The sequence below is a fragment of the Myotis daubentonii genome, chromosome 11 (assembly GCF_963259705.1).
Source record: "Myotis daubentonii chromosome 11, mMyoDau2.1, whole genome shotgun sequence".
NCBI lineage: Eukaryota > Metazoa > Chordata > Mammalia > Chiroptera > Vespertilionidae > Myotis > Myotis daubentonii.
The window spans coordinates 58,449,353-58,473,244 of NC_081850.1; positions in this window are offsets into that span (position 1 = coordinate 58,449,353).

Genomic DNA, 23,892 nt, shown 5'->3' on the forward strand with positions numbered 1-23,892 from the left:
TTTAAATGTTACCTCCTTAGTTAAGTCTGTTCTAATCATCCCAGGTAAGGTTTTAATCTCCCCACAACTAATCCAATTTATCTCGTCTATTTTATTACCATAGCACTTATAACTTGTAAAATATACAATCTGTGAATTATACAACATACAATTTATCCATGTTTTGTGTAAGTGCCAAAGAAGAGAGTATTTTAAAATCCCTTTTGTATACGGAGTGCTGAGAATAGTTCCTGACACATAGTAGAGATTCTATGTATTTGCTTAATACATGAATGATATGAAAAATATGTGCATGATATGTTGTTAAATGACACAAGAGTATACAGAAAAAATTGCATTTTAACATGATTTTCCATTATTAGTAACTTAAAAAACATGTTAATTATTAATAACTTGGTGGAATGATACACCAAGTTATTAACAGTGTTAGTCTCACTGTGGTCATATTGTAGATGACATACTTATTTGCTTGGTTGGTTAGTTTATTTCTTTGTTCCTTTTTATTCTAAATGAATATTCATAATCTATTAAAAAACAAATAGAAGAAAAGAAGGAAGGATAGAAAGGAGAGAGAGATGGAGGAAGAGAATTAAAGGGTTGTCATACATCACATGATCCTCCCTAAAATTAACAAAATGATAAAAAATGTAAAAACCTGGGAAAATGCATGAACACTAGAAAAATACAGTCCAGAAATCCATTTTCCTAGAATGTATTTTTGTTCTGTAAGTACTCTGACAAAATGGGTTTATCTGCCTTTAGCAATTTAATGTTCATATTAGTTAACTATTTTCTAGGCTCTTCCTATAAAATGCATACGATTTATTCTAGTGTATTTCTTCAAGTGGTTTATACAAATTTAGACAGAGAGATAGATGATATATAGACTTCAGTATAACTGAACTTTGTTTTAATATTACAATTTTTTGTTTTTGTTTTGTTTTTGAGATAGAGAGTAGAAGGGAGAGGGGGAGACAGAAAGACACATTGATTGGTTGCCTCCTGCTCGCACCAGACCGAGGCCAGGGACCTGCAACCAAGGTATGTGCCCTTAATTGGAATCCAACCCAGGACCCTTCAGTTCAAGGGCCAATACTCTATCCACTGAGCCAAACTAGTTAGGGCAACACAACATTGTCTCTTAAAGACAACCTCTTAATCAGTTCTTTGCATTTATATTTGCTAATTCTGAATTCCATTTGTTATCATGTTATCTATTTATTCCTCTCAGTCTTTAGAATACAGAATCATAGATTCTATACCCAAAGTCTGGTTGAAATTGATCCAAACATTGACATTTATGCCTCTTCAATAAAGCATCATAAAAATGGAAAAGATTGAAGATCAGATTGCACTGTTAATTATGAGAGGAAAAATGTATAAGTATCTTTAAAAATAAATTTAATTTGGGTAAGCCCATAGATATCAACACTAATAAAAGAGAAAAATGGTAATTGGTGTACGAGCTACCCTTTTCATTGGCTAATCAGGGCTATATGCAAATTAACTGCCAACTAAGATTGGCAGTTAACTGCCAACTAAGATTGGCAGTTAACTGACAACTAAGATTGGCAGTTAACTGCCAACAAGATGGCAGTTAATTTGCATATGTAGGCACAATGCAGGGAGTCGAAAGGGAAAGCAGGAAGAAGCCCCCTGCCACTGACAGTGATTGGAAACCCAGTGGGGAGCAAAGAGCTGGGGGGCAGGGCAAAGGCGGCCCAGCCATGATCGGAGAATCGGGTGCCTTTTCTGCCCTGGCCAGTGATAGCAGGAAGTAGGGGTGGAGCCAGTGATGGGAGCTGGGCACGGTCGAAGCTGGCAGTCCCAGGAGCTAGGGGTCCCTTGCCTGGGCCTAAAGCGAAGCCCACGATCGTGGGGCCGCTGCCACTGCAGGTCCCCGCTGCCTGGTCCGGACGCTTAGGCCAGAGGCGTCAGGCCTGGGCAAGGGGCCGATCCTGCGATTGGAGGGTGATGAGGGTCAATGCCTGAGGGCTCCCAGTATGTGAGAGGGGGCAGGCTGGGCTGAGGGACACTCCCCCACACACACACCCAGTGCACGAATTTCATGCACCGGGCCCCTAGTGATTTTATAATCAACAAAATTGTCATCAAATTACAAGAACATTTTAAATTATATTCTTACTCAGAATTATTAAGTTTATATTTAAAAAATGTTCTTCTACTGTACCCAAATTTTCTCTTTTTATAACAACATTTTAAGTTTATATTTTATCATTTCTCACTTCTATTAATAATTATTTCACTTAGCTGCATTGCCCTTATCTTCCTTTAAATATATTTTTAATAGTTTTGTTGTAATTATCTTTATAGATATCTGAATGCTGTAGTCTCCCTCTTAAAATAGGCGATCATAGCCCTCAACTCAAAAATGAACTCTCCCATATGACTTTTCTATGTTAAATATGTCTTACATACACTCAAGATATTCTTGCATCAGCTGGGTATAAACAGCTGCAGCCTTACAGCCCAACATTGGGTAGTTTGGAATTAAAATGGAAAAGGGAGTTCCTATTAATAGGTAGAACTCCAAATAGTATAGTTAAACTCAGGATTCATTATATCTGTACAAGAAAGATGGAAGCAGAGAAATACTCGTTTTTGGATGGTGATTCATTTAATTGCAGGATGGTCCTGTAAATGGCTGGAAAATTTTAGAGGAATGGTTTTAAGTGTTTGGTAAAACTGTATATGGTTTGACTTCTCAGAATAAACCTATAGTAAGAGTGTGTTTGTATCCTTGCAGATTCATATCAAAAGTCTCTACTGCATATACAGCTCTTAATAATCAGGTAGACAAAATGATCCACTTATAAATGCCATTCATCCTCCCTCTCTTTCCTCTTTTTTCTCATTGAACTAGATACTAATCATTGGTTATAGTAATAGGAATACAGATTATACATGAGCTTATCCACATGGATTTAGCTTTCCCTAGCCAGATCTTTATAGAACTACTGCTTGGTATCCAAAGAACTGTACTTGTGACTAAAGAAAATGGCTCACAGAACCCTTGAGGACCAGTCATGTACTTATTGTAAATTGATTATATTTATGATCATAAAATAATTTGTCCTTGCTAAAATAGACAACATAAAGGATGATTCTAGTAGTAAAATTTAAAATTTACAAGTTATAAAATGAATTATGAAAGAAATTCATGAACAGTGAATAGACATCTTTCAAACTATAATTAATAAGATATTTGAGTGATAATGTTTGGACAGTGGACTCTTATATTATCAATTATATCAGAAAGAGTTACTCTATATTAGATGAGAACATGTTTACAAGTGTATCTATGTAAGGATACTTGATGTTTTTGGACAGGAAATCAAGCACTAAGTGGACATATATCATGATTTCTCACTGTGTTTGGTCCATATTGCATTAAAAGCCCTATAGGAAGTTAATTCCTTTAACATGCAAGTAATGCTGGCTATTTAACTCAAGCCTTGTGTATATTGGGACTAAAGGAGGGGTGTAGTAGTCCTGGGTCAGACCTCTTTCTGAGCTAATTTCCTGACTATTGCCCCAGACATCACCTGTTACTCTGGACTTGGCTTGCTCTGAGACTGTAATTTGGCCATCTCTGCCATTATAATTTACTCTAGCACAAGCAGAGCTTTGGTTTTCCAGTACTTTTATTAATCTGATCCCTTTTGCTTCCTACTTTTGAGAATTGCTTCTAATTTCTGGTCTGCTGATGCTATATTTTCTTATGTTTAAGCTATTATGAATTTATTTTTTGGAAAAAAACAATACTGGTTACTTTTGAGTGATTTGGGGTTTGAAAAGGTAGATTCATGCATACAGTCTGGTTTTAGTTCTAAATATAATAAATGAAGTTAAAGGTAACATTTACTCTAAAATACAGTATTTTGTATATACCTTTTCAGTCTGTCAGTACTTAGACTAAATATTTTCTGCTTGATTTAGAGTTCAGTTTATCTATACTTACTCTAGAAAGTCTTGGGAATACCTGAGGGCTGGGTTAGGGACTCAATCCTTGTTTTGACAGAATTTCCTACATTTAACCTTATAACCATCTGCCATAATCTATTCTAATTGCTTTTTTTACTGTTATTTCCCTACAGTCAGATTTTAAGCTTCTTGAGAGAAATAAATAACTTCATATTAATCATAATATCTTGAAGGCTTGACATTTCTATGCACTGAATGAATCAGAGGAATAAATTATCACATTGATGAATTGATGAATTTTAAAAGTTTTTGTTCAAATAAATTTATCCAGCTGTGGCAGTCATAGAAATGTACACTTGGATCTCCTTTTGAGAAATAATTTTCTGATTAACTTTAGACTTGAGTGTAATTAGTTGATCATTTTCAGTTTCAGACCTTAGGGTTAAGATTCAGTTTATGAGCCTAAAATATATCTTCATTGGCAGCTTCCAACCAATGGTTGAGCACTGTGGGCAGACTGGGGCAATACTAGATTTCACTACTGGGCCATCTTTGATTCAGAACTGCCCATTGCGCTATCTGATATGCTTTCAGATCTGTATCATGGTCTGAATCCCTGCCCAGTCCTTCTCCACCTTTCTTTTCTTTCCCATATGTCAGAGAAAGTTTATCTTGCTCAATTCAGCGTCACCCCATCTCCTTTATCTTTCCCTGGAGTTATTCCCAATAAACTCCTTGAACTACTAACTCCTACTCAGCATCTTCTTCTTGAAGGACCAAAGGAAACAATATTGATGCAAAAGAAAATTTTAAAAATCTGAAGTTACACAAATGCATATAAGATTTTGCAGTTTGAAATGAACAAAATATACTAACAAACAAAATGGAAACAGACTCCTAGATACAGAGAACAGACTGACAGCTGTCAGAGGGGAAGGGGGTTGAGGGCTGGGTTAAAAGGGTGAAAGGATTAAGCAAAGAAAAAAACAACTCACAGCCCTAGCTGGTTTGGCTCAGTGTATAGTGAGTGCATCGACCTGAGGACTGAAGGATCCCAGGTTCGATTCCAGTCAGGCATATGACCAAGTTGCGGGCCAACCCCCAGTAGAAGGCATGTAGGAGGTAGCCAATTAATGATTCTGTCATCATTGATGTTTCTATCTCTCTCTCTTCCTCTCCCTTCCTATCTGAAATCAATAAAAATATATTAAAAACAAACAGAAAAACCAACTCATAGATACATACAACACTATAGTGATTATCAAAGGGAAAGGGCTATGGGTGGAGGTAGAAGAAGGTAAAGGAGGATAAATGGTGATAGAAGAGACCTGACTTGGGGTGGTGAACACACAATATAATGTACAGATGATGTGTTATAGAATTGTATACCTGAAACCTATATAATCTCATTAACAATGTCACCCTAATAAAATCAATCAATCAAGATGATTTCAGATGTCTGCTCAGTTTTAAATTGGTAAGCATCTTTCACTTGGCACTCCTCAGTCAACCTTTTGCTTAAAGCTTCATGTTAAGAGTTTAATCTTGTTTATTTGATTCAGTATAGGTTTTTCTAATGGATGTAACATTTATTTCCATTTTTTAAAAATTAATTTTAACACAAAGTGACATTTTTATTATTTTAGCATGGATATATTAGTTGGTTAAAGCTCTAACTTAAACTTATAGCTTTTCCTATGAAATATGTATAGTGTCACATTAATACTTATGTGTTAATTTCTCAGGAATATTAATAATTGCTTTATTATTACAGCTATAATTCTTATGTTCATGTTCTGCAGAAGATTTTACTACAGAGGTCAAAATTTCGTCTTTAACTTCAGTCTCTATAATTGCATCTATTTATATTGCAAACTCAAAAATGAGAGTTCTAAAGCACAATTCATTTAACCCTGTAAGAAACAGTGATTCAGGAGACAAAACAAAAGAAAATCAAATAAGCTATTACCATGGTATTGTTCATCCTATTGTTGTCAGTTGTAATTTAAAGACATAATATATGTTCCTTCTAACTTCCTCTTCTCTCTCCCTTCTCTTTATGGAAAATTTAGTCCAGTAACTATTAGGCTAGCCTTGCACATGGTGAGGGGTGGGGAATGAGATGTGATGCTGACCTGCTGCGGGATGTCAGAACCTGACCCTGGAGAGACCACATCCGTAAGTGGGAAGTCCATTAAAGTGTCAGTTTGAATGGTATGAGGCAGGGATCCATGCATGGGGACTCCCCAGCACAGCATTTCCAAATCCAAGTGTGTTTAGAAGCATTTCTGATTGTAGGGTGGGGATGGGAAAGTGATAGCAAAGAGAAATGAGTTTCATACAAAGAAATGGTGTGTGTGTGTATGTGTGTGTGTGTGTGTGCATGTGCGTGTGCATGTGTGTGTGTGTGTGTAATTGGGACCAATTATATTTTTTCAGATTCAGGAGTTACAGATGTAAAAGGAACAAAATAAAAAAATGAAATTTGAGTGATTGTACTTGAATATATCAGTGTGAATTCATGGTATTAGATGGAAAAATAGATAAGCAGACAAATATATAGATGCAAATACAAGCCTACATACATACATTGTACACTAGCTCTGTTCACTAAGAGATCCTTGAGCTGCAACACTCCATTAGCAACAGCAAATTCTCACACCAAAGTCTTGCTCTCTGATTATCACTCTCCACTAGAAGAAATGAAGGCTCATTAGAAAAGTAGACACTATCAGGACTATGGATGTTAAAGTACAAGTTGAACCTGGCACTTATGACTGGGTCAAAGGGCTAAGACATACAAAAACAGCCCTAGCCTGTTTGGCTCAGTGGATAGAGCATCAGCCTGCGGATCGAGGTGTCCCAGATTCTATTCTAGTTAAGGGCACTTTTCTTAGTTGCAGGCTCCTCCCCAGCCCTGGCTCTTGTCAGGGCATATGAAGGAGGTAACCAATTGATGTGTTTCTCTCACATCAATATTTATCTCTGTCTTTCCCTCTCTCTTTCACTCTTTCTAAAAACCAATGGAAAAATATCCTCAGGTGAAAATTAAAACAACACAAAACAAAACAAAAAATAATGAAGACAGGAAAAGGAGAAGAAGCTAGCTTCAAGCTGGTCACACTGGCTAAATTCAGCACCAAAATAAATAATGATAATGAAAGTGTATATTCTTTGAATAAAAATGAAATCCATAAGACCATAGTGATGTAAAAGAATAAATGAATCATTTGAAAATTTGATAAAGAATAGGATATTTATGTAGCATAAAAGTACTTATCTACCATATAATCTTTAATTACAAAATGAACCCAAAATGCCTTTCTAATGACGAATCCTGCCAGATACTACTATTACCTTAATCAAGGGAGCTGTGTAATGGACAAATCAAAATTGCACACAATCAGATAGGGGGTGATGAGAAGAATATACCAGTATTATACAGTACTAGGAAATTTTCTGTAAAATAACTCCATTAAAACATAAAAAAGAGAAAAAGAAAAGAATACTGTTTCAATACACCTGAACTGAGCTTCTCAAAAAAGTATAGAAAAATGGTAGAGAAGACAGTGGCAAAAATAAATGAAGGTAGTTACACTATAAGAAATTTCACTTTATTTTAATATTTAATTAAAGTCATGCCTTCTAAAAAATTTAACAGAAAGAGTAATATTATGAAAAACTAAAATCTTCAGATTTATTTCCAAACTACATAAACTTTAGTTTTATTTTCTCAAAATTTTTGCACTATTATTCTCAAAGTTAATGTAATAATGCTATCCTTGACTATATCAGAAAACTGTTATAAGGCTAAGAACACCAAAAAATGTGTGAAAATAATTTCTAAAACACTCATGAAAATAGCAGACACTTTCAATAATCCAGTGGATGAGGTTACATGAAAAGTGTTTTTCCTAAGAGACTGCATAGTTATACAAAGTTAGTTTTATAGTGAGAGTTAGAAAGGAAAAAAAATAGTCTGCTCCAACAATGGATGTTGTCTGCTCCCTATTCTAAGGAAGTGTGCTTTCTACAATTAAGAACGAATGAGTGAAGAAAAATAAGAAATACAGAAAACTGCACATAGAGGAGAGAAGCAATTTGGCTAATATGCATGATCTCCAACTTGAGTTAAAGTATGCAAATAGCTTACACAATTTTACATTCTAATTAAGAAAATGAACCAAGTTGTGATACTGATAGACAAAGATAAAACATTTCCTATGGCTATGACAGAGTGGATTACTATCCATAATAAGACAACTAATAAAAAAGTCAAGAATAAATGCATAGAAATGGTAGCCAACTGACATAAAATGAAGCCACACTCAGACTTACTACATTTATCTATTTTTTTTTTAGTTTAAAGCAATGGAAATATAATATGTAGTTAATTTAAACAATTGTAATATTTATTATAATATTTCGTAGTTCCAAGAAACTGTGGGTAGACATGAGAATGAGACATAGAGCCATGAACAAGGCATAGAGTCACTGAACCAATTCCCTGGAAGTACCACTGTTGCACCTGCTGAATATAAGCACCATGTCTGCAACATGAACACCAGTGACACTTGACAGTGGAGATGATGCTGCTGCATCAGAAATTATTTGGTGAAATTGCTGGTCACTTGAGTCTCTAATTTCTTATACAACATCTGAGTAGTATGTACATAAATGATAGTCATTTGCATGTTTCCTTAATTTAAGGGAAGTTATATCTAAGATAATAACCAATCCATAATAGAATATACACAATGCGGAGGAGGGGATTCCCTAAAGGAAATAAAGAGCTGTTTCAAGAATTCTGTAGAGTCAGAAAAGAGAGATGTTTACCAGAAGGAATTTCATTGTTTTTTATTCTTTAGTTCTTGAAGTTTACCTAAACACATGTAACGTAAACGCATGAACATACTGAGATGCAATATACATTGTTATTAACATATGTGTATGTATAAAGTGGGTAAAAGAACATTCAATCACAGTGGTAAATTAATTAATACAAATAAAATAACAACATTAGGCATAGGGTTTCTCTATCCCCATGCATTCTCCCTTACCCCCCCTGCCCCCCCACCACAACACTTCTCCACATATAGAATTTTGGCACATCTACACAATGGAATACTATGCAGCGGTAAAAAGGAAGGAACTCCTACCATTTGCAAAAGCATGGATCAGATGATCAAAACTCAGAGGGAAAGCAGGGGAGGGTGGGAGTGATGGGGAAAGATCAACCAAAGGCCTTGTATGCATGCATATAAGCATAAATGATGGATGTGGACAACAGGGGGTGAGGGTGAGGGCAGGTTTGGGGGGATGAGGGGACATTGGGGGGATAAGGAAGCATTTGTAATATCTTAATCAATAAAGGGAAAAATGAAAAAAAATAAAAATATAAAAAAACAACATATTTTTGGTGAAAAATAAATATATTCAAAGTAGTCTCAAAAATCTAAGCATAAGTATGCCTTTTTTTTCTCCATTTTACTAAACCAAAAAACTGGGCATTCCCCCTTTCACTTTGGGAGACAAAGTTCTGTAATTGCAATTCATTTTTCTTCTTTCAAACATTTGTCAATATTCACTTTTCTATATTTCTTTGTTCTTAGGTTCCAAATATAAGCTGATCACTGTTACTGCAAAATCAAACCTCTTTCAAATGCAAAGACATGGCTCAATTAGATATTTAATAAAATTTATCTGTTGTTAGAAGTTACACATGAAATTTAACAAGCAAATCTCTCTGAATACAATTAGCTTTAAAGGAACTGATAGATGGAAATGTTTATTCAAAGTTGTTTTCATTTATACATGCCTCATCTGACCTTTTCACAGATTTAAGATAAAATGTGTCCCCTCTAGGAAATATTTCCTTTCATCATAAGGTTAACTATTTAGCTCTATTCAGCTTTTTACTGTAGGTCTAATGAAATGTATATTTAGAGAAAATCAGGGAGACCAACTGGCTTGTTTTCAAGGCTGTGGCCATCTGTAAATTCCAATAACGAGGCTAGACTAACAGCTTCATTGTCTATTTTAGGTGCTACTTAAATGTATGACCCAGGGCACCTTTGTCCAGGGTCTAGTAAGGTATCAGTTAATATTATTACATAGATGATTGGGTGGATGGATGGATGGATGGATGGATAGATGGATATGTAGCTAAATTAGAAGCAATGAATGCAAAAACATCTCCACAGAAACCACTGACATTATTTTCTAAAACTCTAATTTCTGTATTTGTCTCTCACCTAACCCAATCTGATATTTTATCACTAATATCACATTTTGGTTTGTTAATGTTTTATTATTATTATTACACCTTCTATTTTTTCTTGGGTTATATTATCTCAAGTATATAGGGATAAAACAATAATTTTATTTATTTTTACACCTCGATGACTAGTATAAAGTAAAAATAAAATTGCTAATAATTAGATAGATAAATTGATGTTCTAGGTGTAGAAAATATATTGACCAGTGAAGGTCATATCCAGAAATAAATTTCTCTGTACATTTGGTCACGTAGACCAAAGATGATTAGGACCAAAATAAAGTCCTTAGAGATTATTTTGTTCCCCTAACTTTTTAAAAATTCTGATTTGATGATAGGTCAAATAATTTAGTAAATTATATTTATTTTATAGCACTGTTTTTTATCATTAGTTTAGCACAGGACATTTTATATTTGAATGTTCTCATCTTTCATCACCACTCCTATTCCCCATTTTTCTATAAGAACTATACTATTTATCAGGTATAAAATACGTGTAATCTTGTTAAATATATGATGTGTTTGTGGGATAAACAATTTAACTTACATTAATAGTATTATACTATAAATATAATTCCCTTTCTATTATCAGAATTGTGTGTACACTCTTATAGGCCTCGGGAGACATTCTCTGGGGTATACACCTAGAAGTGGAATTACTGAACCACAGAGCAAGCACACATTTTACTGCAACAGAAAAGGGAAGATCGCTTTCCAAAATGACTTAACTATTTATATTCCTGAGAGTAGAGTATGAAGTTTCTCTTTCTCACATCCTTTACAACACTTGGCATTATACTCTAATGTAGTCCTTTGTTATTCTGTTGTATGTATTCTTGTGACATAGTTGAAAAGTAAATTGTTGTTATTTTAAGTCATTGAGAGTTCTGGGTGTTCCTTACAAAAGCATCACCTGTTGTGATTGATTCAATGGCCGTCCAGTTTTCATTCTGCTGCATGTTTAGAATGCAGTTGGGTATCCCTGAGGTTGTTAAGCTCAAGGTTTTACTTTGGCAATTTGGATACTGAAGGTGTATTTGCTTGTTACACCTTACCAGCTATTTAAGCTGGAAAGTGAAAAAATGCCAGAGTGCAACACCAGTCAATTGTGAGTATATAAAGTGTCAATTATTCCATGTAATCCGTACAATTATTTATAACAGATTATTATTTTGAAGTTGTTCAACTGTGGAAACTGCTAATACATGGTGTGCTGCTAATTTTCTTTGAAGTAGTTATATAAAAATACAGTCATGGTCTTTTGCAGAATACATTCAATTCTTGAGTATATAATGGCTGAATCAGGTGGATTCTGATTAAAGCAATGATGATCAAAGTACTGGTCAAGACAGAAAAATTAACCACTACCTTCAGAGAGTTCCAGAAATAGTTGCAATTTAGCGTCCGCTGCCATTTGGAATTAAATCAGAGCAGTGATAAACTGTCACAATTTCAATTAATCATGATCTTTAATTAAGCATAGCAATGAAGAGCTACACTCAAAATAAGCAGGGTTTATGCAAATAAGTGGTTTAGAAACAGTAGGAAGTAAGCAATTTTCAGAAACACTAAAGATCTAAAAATAACCTTTTTCTGAAGTTCTACATTTTTGCTTTATGTTTTATTCTTGACCACAAGCATTTACCTCAGAATAAAACTTCATGGTGTATTACTCTTTACTGACAGTGGGGTAGTCATTGAAATGTCTTTTTGCTCACCTTCCTAAGTTGGCAATGGGATTAATGAATAACTGTGGCATAAATAGTTGTAAAAGGATAGGTTCATTGTGTAAAGATAAAGTCTAGGACTCTCTTTTGATTGTACGACACAGAAACCCAATTTGAATCAGTTTAGGCAATACAAAGAAAAATAAAGTTTCAAGGAGATAAATGAGCTTAAATGATTGCTAAAATCAGGGAGAAATGCAATAGAAACTATCAATTTGTTTCTCACTTATTCCAATTTCTCCATGATAATTTCATTCCTCACCAGAGATTTCTTCATGAGTCTGTAGCCATAGATTCTACATATGTCCAGTTTTGCTTTAGGGAATGAAAAACTTTGTTTCAATTCTAAAATTCCTTGAACAGGACCTTAAACAGCCTTGTATAAATTACATGATCATCCCTTATGGAAAAGTGCTGGGCAGGATACTTGAGTCAAAACTTTAATTAAAATACATCATTCTGGTTAAGAACAAAGTAATGCCTGGAAATAAGTGTGTATGGGGCAGAGGTAGACAGTGGGAGTAGATAACATAATATGTGTGACTTTTCTAAATTTAAGGGTTGAAAGTTGATAGAACTTTCCTATATATAAGAACAAGTCTACAATAGCAAACAAAAACAATGAATAATCATTGAAACCTTGATTGCCCACCAGGAGTAAAAGAAAACAGCAACAAAAAGATTACCCAGCCGAAACCGTTTGGCTCGGTGGATAGAGCGTCAGCCTGCGGACTGAAGGGTCCCAGGTTCGGTTCCGGTCAAGGGCATGTACCTGGGTTGCGGGCACAGGGCACATTCCCGGTGGGAGATGTGCAGGAGGCGGCTGATCGATGTTTCTCTCTCATCGATGTTTCTAACTCTCTCTCTCTCTCTCCCTTCCTCTCTGTAAAAAATCAATAAAATATATTTAAAAGAAAAAAAAAAAGATTACCCAGAGAAAGATCCTCAAGATGTCTGTCTGTCTGCCAATTCCACCACTGTCGTCGAGAATTTGATGAAGAACATAGATAATACTACCTCACAGTAGGAGGAAAATATTTTATATTATAAAGAGTAGATAAAAACTGTATATATGAGTTCTATCCTTCATATTGGTGGAGTTGCTTTTATAAAACCACACTGCTAATAAAAATCATGAATATTGGATAAAATAAATATATTTTAAAATGTTCAAACATGTGAAGAGCAGCTGATCCTTGAAATGAAAAAAAAGCAAAGAAGGAGAGCTTCACATTTTAATGAATTTCGCCCTAGGTGCATCTCCCACTTTATTGAGGCACAGGAGGGAAAGAAGTTCAAGAAGAAAGCAGCAGTCTTTCTGGGATGAAAGGAAGTGATTGTACTTTCAAGACAGTAAGAATGATCAGATGTTGAAGGTAACATTCCACAGTGAGGGAGCCCAAATCTATATACAAATACTCATTACATGCTTCATTGATTCTTACATTCATCATTTGCAGGATGATAGTCTAAGGAATCCTGTAAAAAAACAGTAAGTGGGAGGCTAAAAATCTGAGGTGCCACAGAAACAAGTAAGGTAGAAGTAATTTATTTAACTGTTTTCCAAAAGAAAACAACGAATAAATAGATGGGAATTTTCAATAGGAAATAAAAACCCCGTGAAAGAACCAAATGGAAATTTATCTATAATTCACATATAAAATATGTGAAATTAAGAAACTCAAATTCTAAATGGGCTGAACGCAACAAAATATACATTCTGTAAACTAAAAAAAAATTCAATATATCAATATACATTTTTTCGGAACTATATCAAGAAAATAAAGTTATAAAATAAAAGAACCTACCCAAGCATTTGATAACTGTGGTATTATCTCAGCAGGTAAAATATTTGTACAATTACAGTTGCAGAAAAAGATGGGACAGATAATGGAGAAGAAAAATTTCAGATGATAACAACTATACCCCTCCCCATAGAATAAATAAAAGATGTCTAGCCATATAGCCAAAAATTCAGAAAATCTTAATAAATATAAAGAAGACCAAACCTAGGTCCAAAACAGTCAAGCTACTTAAAAACAAAGATAAAAAGTAAATATTGAAAGCAACAAAAGAAAAAATAAACATAATATACAGGGGAACAAGAATAAAAATGATAGCAAACATCTCATCAGAAACTAAGCAAAATAGAAGACAATAGAGTGGTATCTTTCAAATACTGGGAAAAGAGAAAAACTCATATATACCTAGGATGCCATACCTAATTAAGAATATATTTTTAAAATAATGGCAAAATAAAGACTTTCAAACACAAGAAAATACAATTTATTGACAGAAGAACTTTTTAAAATTTCTTCAGGCAGAAGAAAATTGATAATTGATTTAAATTTGTATCTATGCAAAGAAATAAAGATAATCAGAAATGACAAACCTTTTTACTTACTAACAAACTTACTTTTTTACTGAAAAAAATAATGACAATATGTTGTGGGGTTTATAATAGATATACAGATAAAATTTTGCGGCAGTAGAGTACGACAGGCAAATAGATCAACGAAACAGAACAGTCTACAAATAGACTCTTATATGCAGTCAACTGATTTGCCAGAAGAGTGTTTACACAATTCAAAGGGGGGAAATAAAGTCATCAACAACAAATAGTAGTAAAAAAAATAACTTTGACTCCTATTTCATATCATATATAACTGAATCAAAGATATAAATATAAATGCTCAAACTGTAAAGCTTCTGGAGGTTTTTGTGACTATGAATAGTTGAGTATTTCCTATACAAAATTTAAAAAGGCCTAATTATAAAATTTTAAAAAAATATAACTGGGCTTCTTATAAAGCAGAACTTCTGCTCAATGAAAAACACCTGATAAGAAAATGAAAATGCAAGTTTCACAGATGTAGAAAATAATTGCTGTACATATATGACAGAAGACTTGTATACAGAATATATAGAGACCTACAGATTTTTTTGACAGGGATGGAGGGACATACTAGTATTTATAACTTTCTACCAAGACTGGTCAGAAGCTTAACAGTTTGCAAGTTACAATCTACATTACCATATATTGTTAAAATTATATGGATTTTTTTAGTTATTCTACTAAGTAATGGAGTAGTGTTCTGGTTCTTAAAAATATCTACCTATCTGTTTATAATTTTTTTGTATCAAAAATTTGTTGTTTTAATGAACCGGAATAGTCTGTGGTTGAAAACATATTGTAGCCCTGGTAATATGATGTCCTCAATTTAAATAAAAAATAGTCACAGCCTCTAATTTAATAAGGTTATTTCATTATAAGCAAGGCTCTGGATTCTAAAATTATAAGCCTAATGTTAGATTTTCATTAGTGAATGAATTAGTCCTATGATAGTTAATTCTGTACTGCTTGCTATTAAAATCTTAAGTTTACCTGTTTATGAAGCTTCCTTAGGGACCTAATTGTGTGAAAGGGGGTACCTGTGAAAGAAAAGAGTCACTGAACATGAGAACATGTACTGTGAGTACAAAGAACACGTTAAATGCTATAGTACTTAGCAGCATGAGCTTTGTGGCTAGGCATGCCTGTGCAAATTCCCTTATTCACATTCACTTGTTGCTACTGAGCAAGTTGCCACAGACCCCTGAAGTAGCTGCAATTCCTTTCTCCCCAGGTACACTCATAAGTCATACAAAGCTCTCCTTCCTAAATAGTCATTACTCATTTGACGCTCATGCCATCCAACAATACCATGCATTTCTTCTCTCAAGTCACATTTTACCTGTTGAGTCATACTCTTAGAAACTTAAGCTAATAAATATTAAAATTGAAAAAAACGCATCTTTCTCTCTGTCTCTCTTTCTCTCTCTCTCAATTAACTATGTTGAAACTATCTTGCAATGCTATTTCCTCTATATCTACATAAAATAGGCCACTCAAGGCAGGAAATAACAAGCAATGTGATAGGAAAGTGGCATTTGAAAAAATGTGCTGATTTAACCATGGCAGAGGTTGTTGTCAAATTTTAAGATGCCATTCGGGAGGGCTCTGAAGAGCAAAATGTAAGGGTAATTAGTTATTTTCTTTATTCTATACAACAACTCTGAGGAATGTATTATTATTGTCATTTGAGGAGATTAAATGACTCATTAAGCTAACAATTGGTAGCAGTAAAAATTTAAAGACAGCTCTAACTCCAAATCCTGATGTTTTAATATCTGAAGTGCTCTCAAAAAAGCAGCAGGTAAAAAGACCATTTTAGGATTCATTACATTTACAAAATAAGCAAGAAAATAAAAAGAACAACAAAGGGAGAAATATACGACAAAAAAGATTATATTATCATTGCACAACTCTGAAAATTATAAAGGATTTAAACAGGTAAAATTTTTAATAAACTTCATAGAAAACAGTATTTAAGAATTACATTTCATAGATTCAGGATAAAGCAGCAAAACTTGGAAAATACAAAGTAAACATGAGGAAAAATGGCATGATAAATTATTCTATTGATAAAATTAGGAATTTTACTCTATTCAATTAACAATTGGGTAGTGTCCTTTAGGAAGTAGACAGAAATATCAACAAACAGGCTATTGTGTTTATTTTTATCAGCGTGTAGCACTGTAACATGAGTTAAAGTTCTTATACAAAAGTGCATTTAGAGTGAATATGACAGATATGTGGTACTTATTTGTGGGATGGAAGATGGGCTATAAAATTAAGGTCCATGAAATTGGTAAAAATCTAAGTGAGATCACTTGAGATTTAGCTAACAGCCTAAATTTCTGGGGATATTAATGAAGTAGCATAAAGTCCTAGGTAAGAGCATGAGCTTTAGAATCAGACTGGTGCATGAAAATCCTCATTCTACTATTAAAGAAATTTTTAAAAATATATTTTTATTGATTTCAGAAAAGAAGGGAGAGGGAGAGAGAGATAGAAACATCAATGATGAGCGGAAATCACAGATCGGCTGCCTCCTGCAGAGTCCACACAGGGGATCGAGCTTGCAACCAGAGCATGAGTGTGTCCCTGACCAGCAATCGAACCATGACCACCTGGCTCATAGGCCGATGCTCAATCACAAAGCCAAGCCAGCTGAGCCTCACTCTAGTATTTTTAAAGCTAAGTCGTAGTCACCAATGTACGAAATCCCTGAGTCTGTTTCTTCATCTATAGAATGGGGCTGGTAATCACAGCATCCACATCATAAAGTTGATGTGCATGTGGAGTAAGAAAATATATGTAAAACATTTGACTTCACATTTGGTATCTGATAAGCAATCAGATTATAGCGGAGAGAAATAATTGGGGGTAAGGTTTGACTTGGCAGAGCCACCTCTTACCACCTCTGGATGTTCATTCAAGAAGTGGAGTTACTGTAAAATCATAATTTACAGAGAAGAGAGGCTGATTATGGTCTATGAAGTTATCATTTTGAGTCTAAAAGGAAAAGAAAGATAGGCATCCAGCCTATTGTTCCCTTGTTAGCAATACCTACATTCAGCCGTTCTGTATTCTGGAGTCTCCTATATGCTATCTCTTTCTCAGTCACACACAAACTCACCTCTTATGTATCTATTTAGTTTACAGGTCAACTATTTTTTTCATGTGTCCTTGGACTCTGAAATTTATCCAGCATTCATTGAACATATATGTACTGGAGGTTTCCTTCTTGACAGGCATTATACTAGACTCTGCAGAGCAAAACAGATAGGAGCTTTTAATCTGGAGAATAAATTAAAAATAAAACTATAATATGTGAAGTAGCTATATAATCATGAAGACAAAGCAAAATAAGGAGATCAAGAATTGTGGGACAGGGTTGTTCTTACTGACTGGTCTGAGGAAATTCAATTATGGTAAAATATGAAATTATGGAGAGCTGAGATTGGCTTTTTTTGGTAGTGTTGTGTTAAAGTTAGCTTTGAGGATTTGGTTTGGGTTTAAATTAGGGTTAGAGTGAGGGTTCAATTTTGAGTTAGAGTTAGAATTAGAGTTAGGGTTTAGGGTTAGTGTCAGTGTTGAGCTTATCATTAGCGTCAGGGTTAGAGTTAATGTGAGAATTAACTTGAGGTTAGATTATTCAGATCTTTTCTCTTTTAGTCCTTCTTCAGTAAACTTGAACTGCACTTGAATCTTGGATTCTCCCTTCCTTTAGGATGTTCTCCTCTCAACCAGCACTCCCCTACACATACACACACACACACACACACACACACACACACACGTGAGCACACATGCATGCACACATGGACACACAGGCACACACATGCCTAGGAGGTTTCCTAGGCTCATTCAAATGGATGCATTGTGGGACTACAGCATCAAATTTTCATACATTTCCAGAAACTTCTGAATCATAAGATGACTATGATTTTTTATTAATCAAGGAAATTTTTTATAAAAGGTTAAACTTAAGAAAATTTAAATTTCTGTCCTTTACTATATTCTGAGAGAATTTGGGTGCAATTACATAAAGTTAGAAAAGAGTCCCAATGCAGTAAACTGAAATAGGATGTCTCCAGCTTGAAGATAGAAAAGGAAGAAGAGAAGGAACAAATGTGATTGCTTTGCCATTTTCTCTAGACTTGGTTCCTCAAGTTTTGGTTTCTCAATTATACTTCAACAAGAAAATAAATGTAGGAAACTAAATACTACCACTTAATATCCTATATAATAAAAGGCTAATATGCAAATCAACCGAAAGGTGGAATGAACGGTTGCTATGATGTGCATTGACCACCAGGGGGCAGATGCTCAATGCAGGAGCTACCCCGTGGTGGTCTGGGCACTCCCACAGGGGGAGCACCACACAGCCAGAAGCCGGGCTCACGGCTGGCAAGCACAGCAGTGGTGGCAGGAGCCTCTCCCACCTACACAGCAGCGCTAAGGATGTCAGATTGCTGGCTTAGGCCTCCTCCCCACAGGCTGTTGGACATCCCCTGAGGGCTCCCAAATGGTGAGCAGGTGCAGGATGGGCTAAGGGACCCCTGCCCAAGTGCACCAATTCGTGCACCGGGCCTGTAGTTATATATATACATATATATGTGTGTGTGTACACATATTTAATTTATGTAATTTATTTATATTGACTCTAATTAAATATATATACTGAAGTATAATTGACAAATAAAATTTGTATGTATTTAAAGTATGCAACTTGATGCTTTAATACATGTGCACATTGTGAAATGATCACCACAATTAAGCTATAAACACTATACATACTACATATCATATATACTACACACATCATAAACCATACGTATTAGTATATATGTACACATATATGTTATATTACATATATTATTACCACATATATGATATGTATTATAAATACCATGTACTATATATGATGCACTTTGCATATAGATAAAGCATTAGATTTCCAGAAATTACTCATCTTGCATAACTGAAACGTTCTGCACTTTGGCCAACATCTTCCCATCTCCCTCTGTTCCAAACCTTTGGTAACTTGCATTCTACTCTCTCCTTCTGTTAATTTGATTATTATAGAGTCTACATGTAAGACATTTTTATATAACTATGAGATATTTTAACAAATAGAGAATAAGTTCATTTTCAACTTAATATTTCCATAAGTTTCAAAGAGTAGATTATCTTCTGAAGAAATTTTTTAAACCTAGAAATTAAGAACAGGTGAGAAATACACCTACCCTGCATATTAAAATTCTAGGAATTGTAAAAAATTTCAATAATTCTCAAGAGAGAAAAATATTAAAATTTTACCTATAAAGTATTCAGAAATAAATGGCAATGAGAATGCATCATTTAAAACTTATGGAAGTCAGCCAATGTTTTACCAATTGGAGATATACTTTCTTTAATTTATTATAGGAGGAGAGAATAAAAACACAGTCCTACACAAGATGCTTAAAAATAAAACAAATAAACCCACAGGAAATATGAGGCTAATTTATAATAAAGGCAAAATTAATGAAATAGAAAACATGGTCTTGGTAACTATATGCAAGTTCATTTATTTGAAACCATGAATACAAAAAAGTTAAGATAAAATGTAAACACTTTATGAAGCCTAATTAAGAAACACCTACAATTTATGAAAATACATTCACATTTTTAGTGTGTGATAAACTATAATACAGTACACACTCATATATACTTATATGCTAACTAGTTATGTTATCATTGTAATTAGCTAGTTAATATTAATAAAAGAAAGAGAGCAAAGGGGAGGCCGGACATTATAAGCATGGTGATCTGGGCAGTTTCACTAGGAAGCTACAGCTTCACACTCCCCAGGGAACAACTGGTCCATCCCCTGCAGATCACTGGGGGAAGGGATTTAACAAAGGGGTAGATGGGCACATGTGAAGGGGCAGTGCTTGCCTGTCAGTCTAGCCTAGGGAACAATGAAGGGGTGGACCCCACCAGAAGCTCATGAAATCCTGGAAAGTTAAAATACCCCAAAATTCTCTGTCTTTTGTTTGCTCTCTCTCTCTTGCTCTGTGACCCGAAGTTACCACTGCACTCACATGTTCTCTCTCCCTCATCATGTGGTACATGGCCCATCGCCATGCAAACTCCACATGCAGGAGATTGGAATGGACTGGACTTTAATATGGAGCAGAAATTCTGGGCAGCGGTCCTAATTCTGGCCCTAATGAAGACAAGATTGGACTTTTTCTAGGATGGGGGAAGGCCTGTTAACTATTACGAAAAGCTCAGTAGCAAATGTATCAGCGGAGAGAGGCCCAAGTCCCCACCTGCTGCTCATGGGAGTGGGCTTCTTAAGATATCATGAGAAAAGGAATTTTCTGAGCCTTGCATGAGAGGATGAAATATTGTACAAAGCTTTACTTCTGTGGAATTAAACCCCTGAGTTTTGAAAGTCCCATTCCCCTCCATCCCCCGCAAGGAGTAAGTTCCATTTTGTCGTTAGCAGGGCTAAAATCAGAGCCAGTGTCCTGAGCTTCCATTCCATGTCTGCATAGTCCAGAACAGCGTCAGGCTACCTTACTTTGTGTTTGCCAATGCAGCCCAGCAGTCCATTGCATATGGGGTCTGCATGGCCACACGGTTATGAAGAGAACACAGGCAGAAACAAAACCAAGGAACCAGAGAGCTGAGACAGTCAGGAGTCAAGAACAAAGAACCAAGAACCAAGAACCAGTAGTGTGAGCTGCTTGTTTAGGGGATTATGCCTTCCAAAATTTCACTGGTTTGCAGTGGCCTTGCCGATTTTGGCCAATGAGCTCTGTTTCCAGGTTTGACCAACAGGCATCATTCCCATTCATCACAACTCACTGCACACCTGTTCATCTCCCCTTGGTTGGACTCCCTTCCCCAGGTGATCTGTGGAAAATGGGCCAGTGGTTCCCAGGGGAGTGGGAGCTGGGTGGCGAAACTGCCCAAACGACATGCCTGTAATGCCTGGCCTTCCTTTTGCTCCTTTTCTATTACTAATAACCAGCTAATTACAAAGGTATCACAAGTAAAAAGAATATAGCTGTTATGCAAATCTAAACTCTTTCCTTCCCCATCAGTAAGAGTTTCTAGATATTTAGTCATATTTTTCTTCCTGGGATAGAGAGGGCAACATCTATATAAATGGAGATTTCTCTTACAAATGTCAATGTCTCTTACAAAAGGGTAACTTCCACTTGTTTTGCAGAGCTTTCCCTGTCTCCTGTTTCTTAAAAATAATCAGCCTATAATAACCGTTAGCCAGAGGCATATTTTGAAGTTGCAAATTTTGCTGCCCTTCAATTTTAGCAACAGTAAAGTAATTAACATTTTATAAGTGTATACCTCCTGTGTACATGGCATGCTCTCTCACTTATAAATGCAAGTTCTGCTCTCTCTCTCTGTCTCTGGAAATGGAAGATTAATTAATTATAAGTATCTGTGCCAATCTAGGTGTATTTAGTAAGGACAGATTTCCCATCCAAAGAGAGCATATATATGAAATTTAAATAACTTAAGAAGTTTTTATATAGTATGGATAGTAATGAGAATATATATTCAAGAGAATTTCATTGATTTGTATAGTTACTATAAAAATGAACCTCAATCTATGTGGAAATGTGGAAGAATTTTTTGGTTTCTTCAGAGTTTCATAGCTTTCTGAGAAATATGGGGGTTTATAAGTGCGTTACTTTTATGTCTCCTTACTCAAAGGAAAGTAAGAAATTCCCAGATAAACAAAAAATAAATAAAGTCTAGAAGTAAGGAGAAGTCTCAATGATGACAAGCTATTGAAAAACAAAGTTGGCCCTAACTGGTTTGGCTCACAGGATAGAGCATTGGCCCACAGACTGAAGGATCCTGGGTTCGATCCAGGTCAAGGGCAAGTGCCTCCACTGCAAGCTCCATCCCTGGCTCACATTGGGACCTGTGTGGGAGGCAACCAATTCTCTCTCACAGGGATGTTTCTCTCTTTCTGTCTTTCTGCCTCCCTTCCACTCTCTCTAAAATCAATGGAAAAATATCCTGAGGTGAAGATTAACAAATAAATAAATAACTTTTGTTTTAAAAAAAGAAAAGGAAAACAAAGTTGCGCCCCCTAAGTTAATTTATAACGTGACTGGACCTGCACCACAAATATAGCGTATGATGAGACAGAAAAAAAGGTATCTATAAATTATACTACAGTTCCTTAGTTTGATAAGATTATAGGCGCTACAGTGTAACCCAACTGTGGTGAATTAAATGGTTCTTTGTTCCTGACCTCAGCAGCTAATGCTAGCAAAAAGAGAATATTTCTGAAACTGCAAAAGAGTTATAATCTCAGGGGACCTATGAGGCTTTCAGACAGCATTAAATTTTAAGTCTTAAAATAGAATATGGTTCTAGTTTTGCTAAACCAAGTAAGGAGATTTTTGTGAATTAATCAACACCTCTTGTCATATCTATGCAAATGAAATTGGTCAAATAAAGCATACAGATACTTGACAACCAGGGACCAAGGGAATAAAGCTAATACATTTTCCTGGCAAATTAGCAATAAGTGTGAACAGCATGTCCCTTGGTGGCAAGTGAGTGGTGTATCTCTTTGCACCCTGAGATAAACCAAAAATAACAGAGCTTTTATTGTAGTTCCCAAACTAAGTTAATTCCTAATCTTTTCCTATAAATTATTGATTATCTAAGGAAAACAATTTTATCACTGACTTTTTAAATTCTGGAATCTGTAGGTATATAACCTCCTTTATAAATAGAATAATCATGAGACTTTTTTTTACAGACCTTAATAAACTAAATGGTAAAATTGTGTTTTTCCCCCCTTGTAATGCCGCTTGTGCTTTATTACTCAATCCCTCTAAGTTTGACATATTTGAATTTCTGGTAAATAAATACATTTCTCTTTTTAAAATTCTTTTGTCCCAGAATCATACAAAGGTAAGACAAATTCTGGAAATGAAGTTGAGAATATGGGAGCTCAGAAATAACTGCTGAAGCCCAAAGTTTCTAGACCCACATTTGAAAAGAACAAAACAGCTGCAAGAAGGAAGCAGACTTATAGAAAGAAACCAAGGCTACACAAAACAGGCCAGTCCAACAGGATTAGAACAATTACATCCAGGTCGCCCGGATTCCTTACTGCAGCCCTCATCCTTCATCGTGGACATAACTTTCTTTTGGCCTAAAACTAGTTCAAGTTGTGTTTTGCCCTTAAAACTAAGAGAATCCTACTTATAAAACAATATGGTATATCAAGAAGTTTATGAAAGGTTCAGAGTGAGGAAAGCAGTTTTTGAGGCCGGGAAGTTGAAAGAAGCTGGTTTGACCTTGTGTCATCAGCTGAAGAAAACAATTTAAACCAATCTGGCCAAGTGTTGTTGCTAAAGCCTCACATATGAATATTATTAAAGTAGAGGCTTTACATCTGATATGATCAAGTTTCATTTCCCTTTGCAAATTCAGTTTGGCTACTGACAAGCAGCCAAACTATTTTCCAGAGTGGTTGCACCAGTATGTATTAATGAGTTCCTTTCATCAGA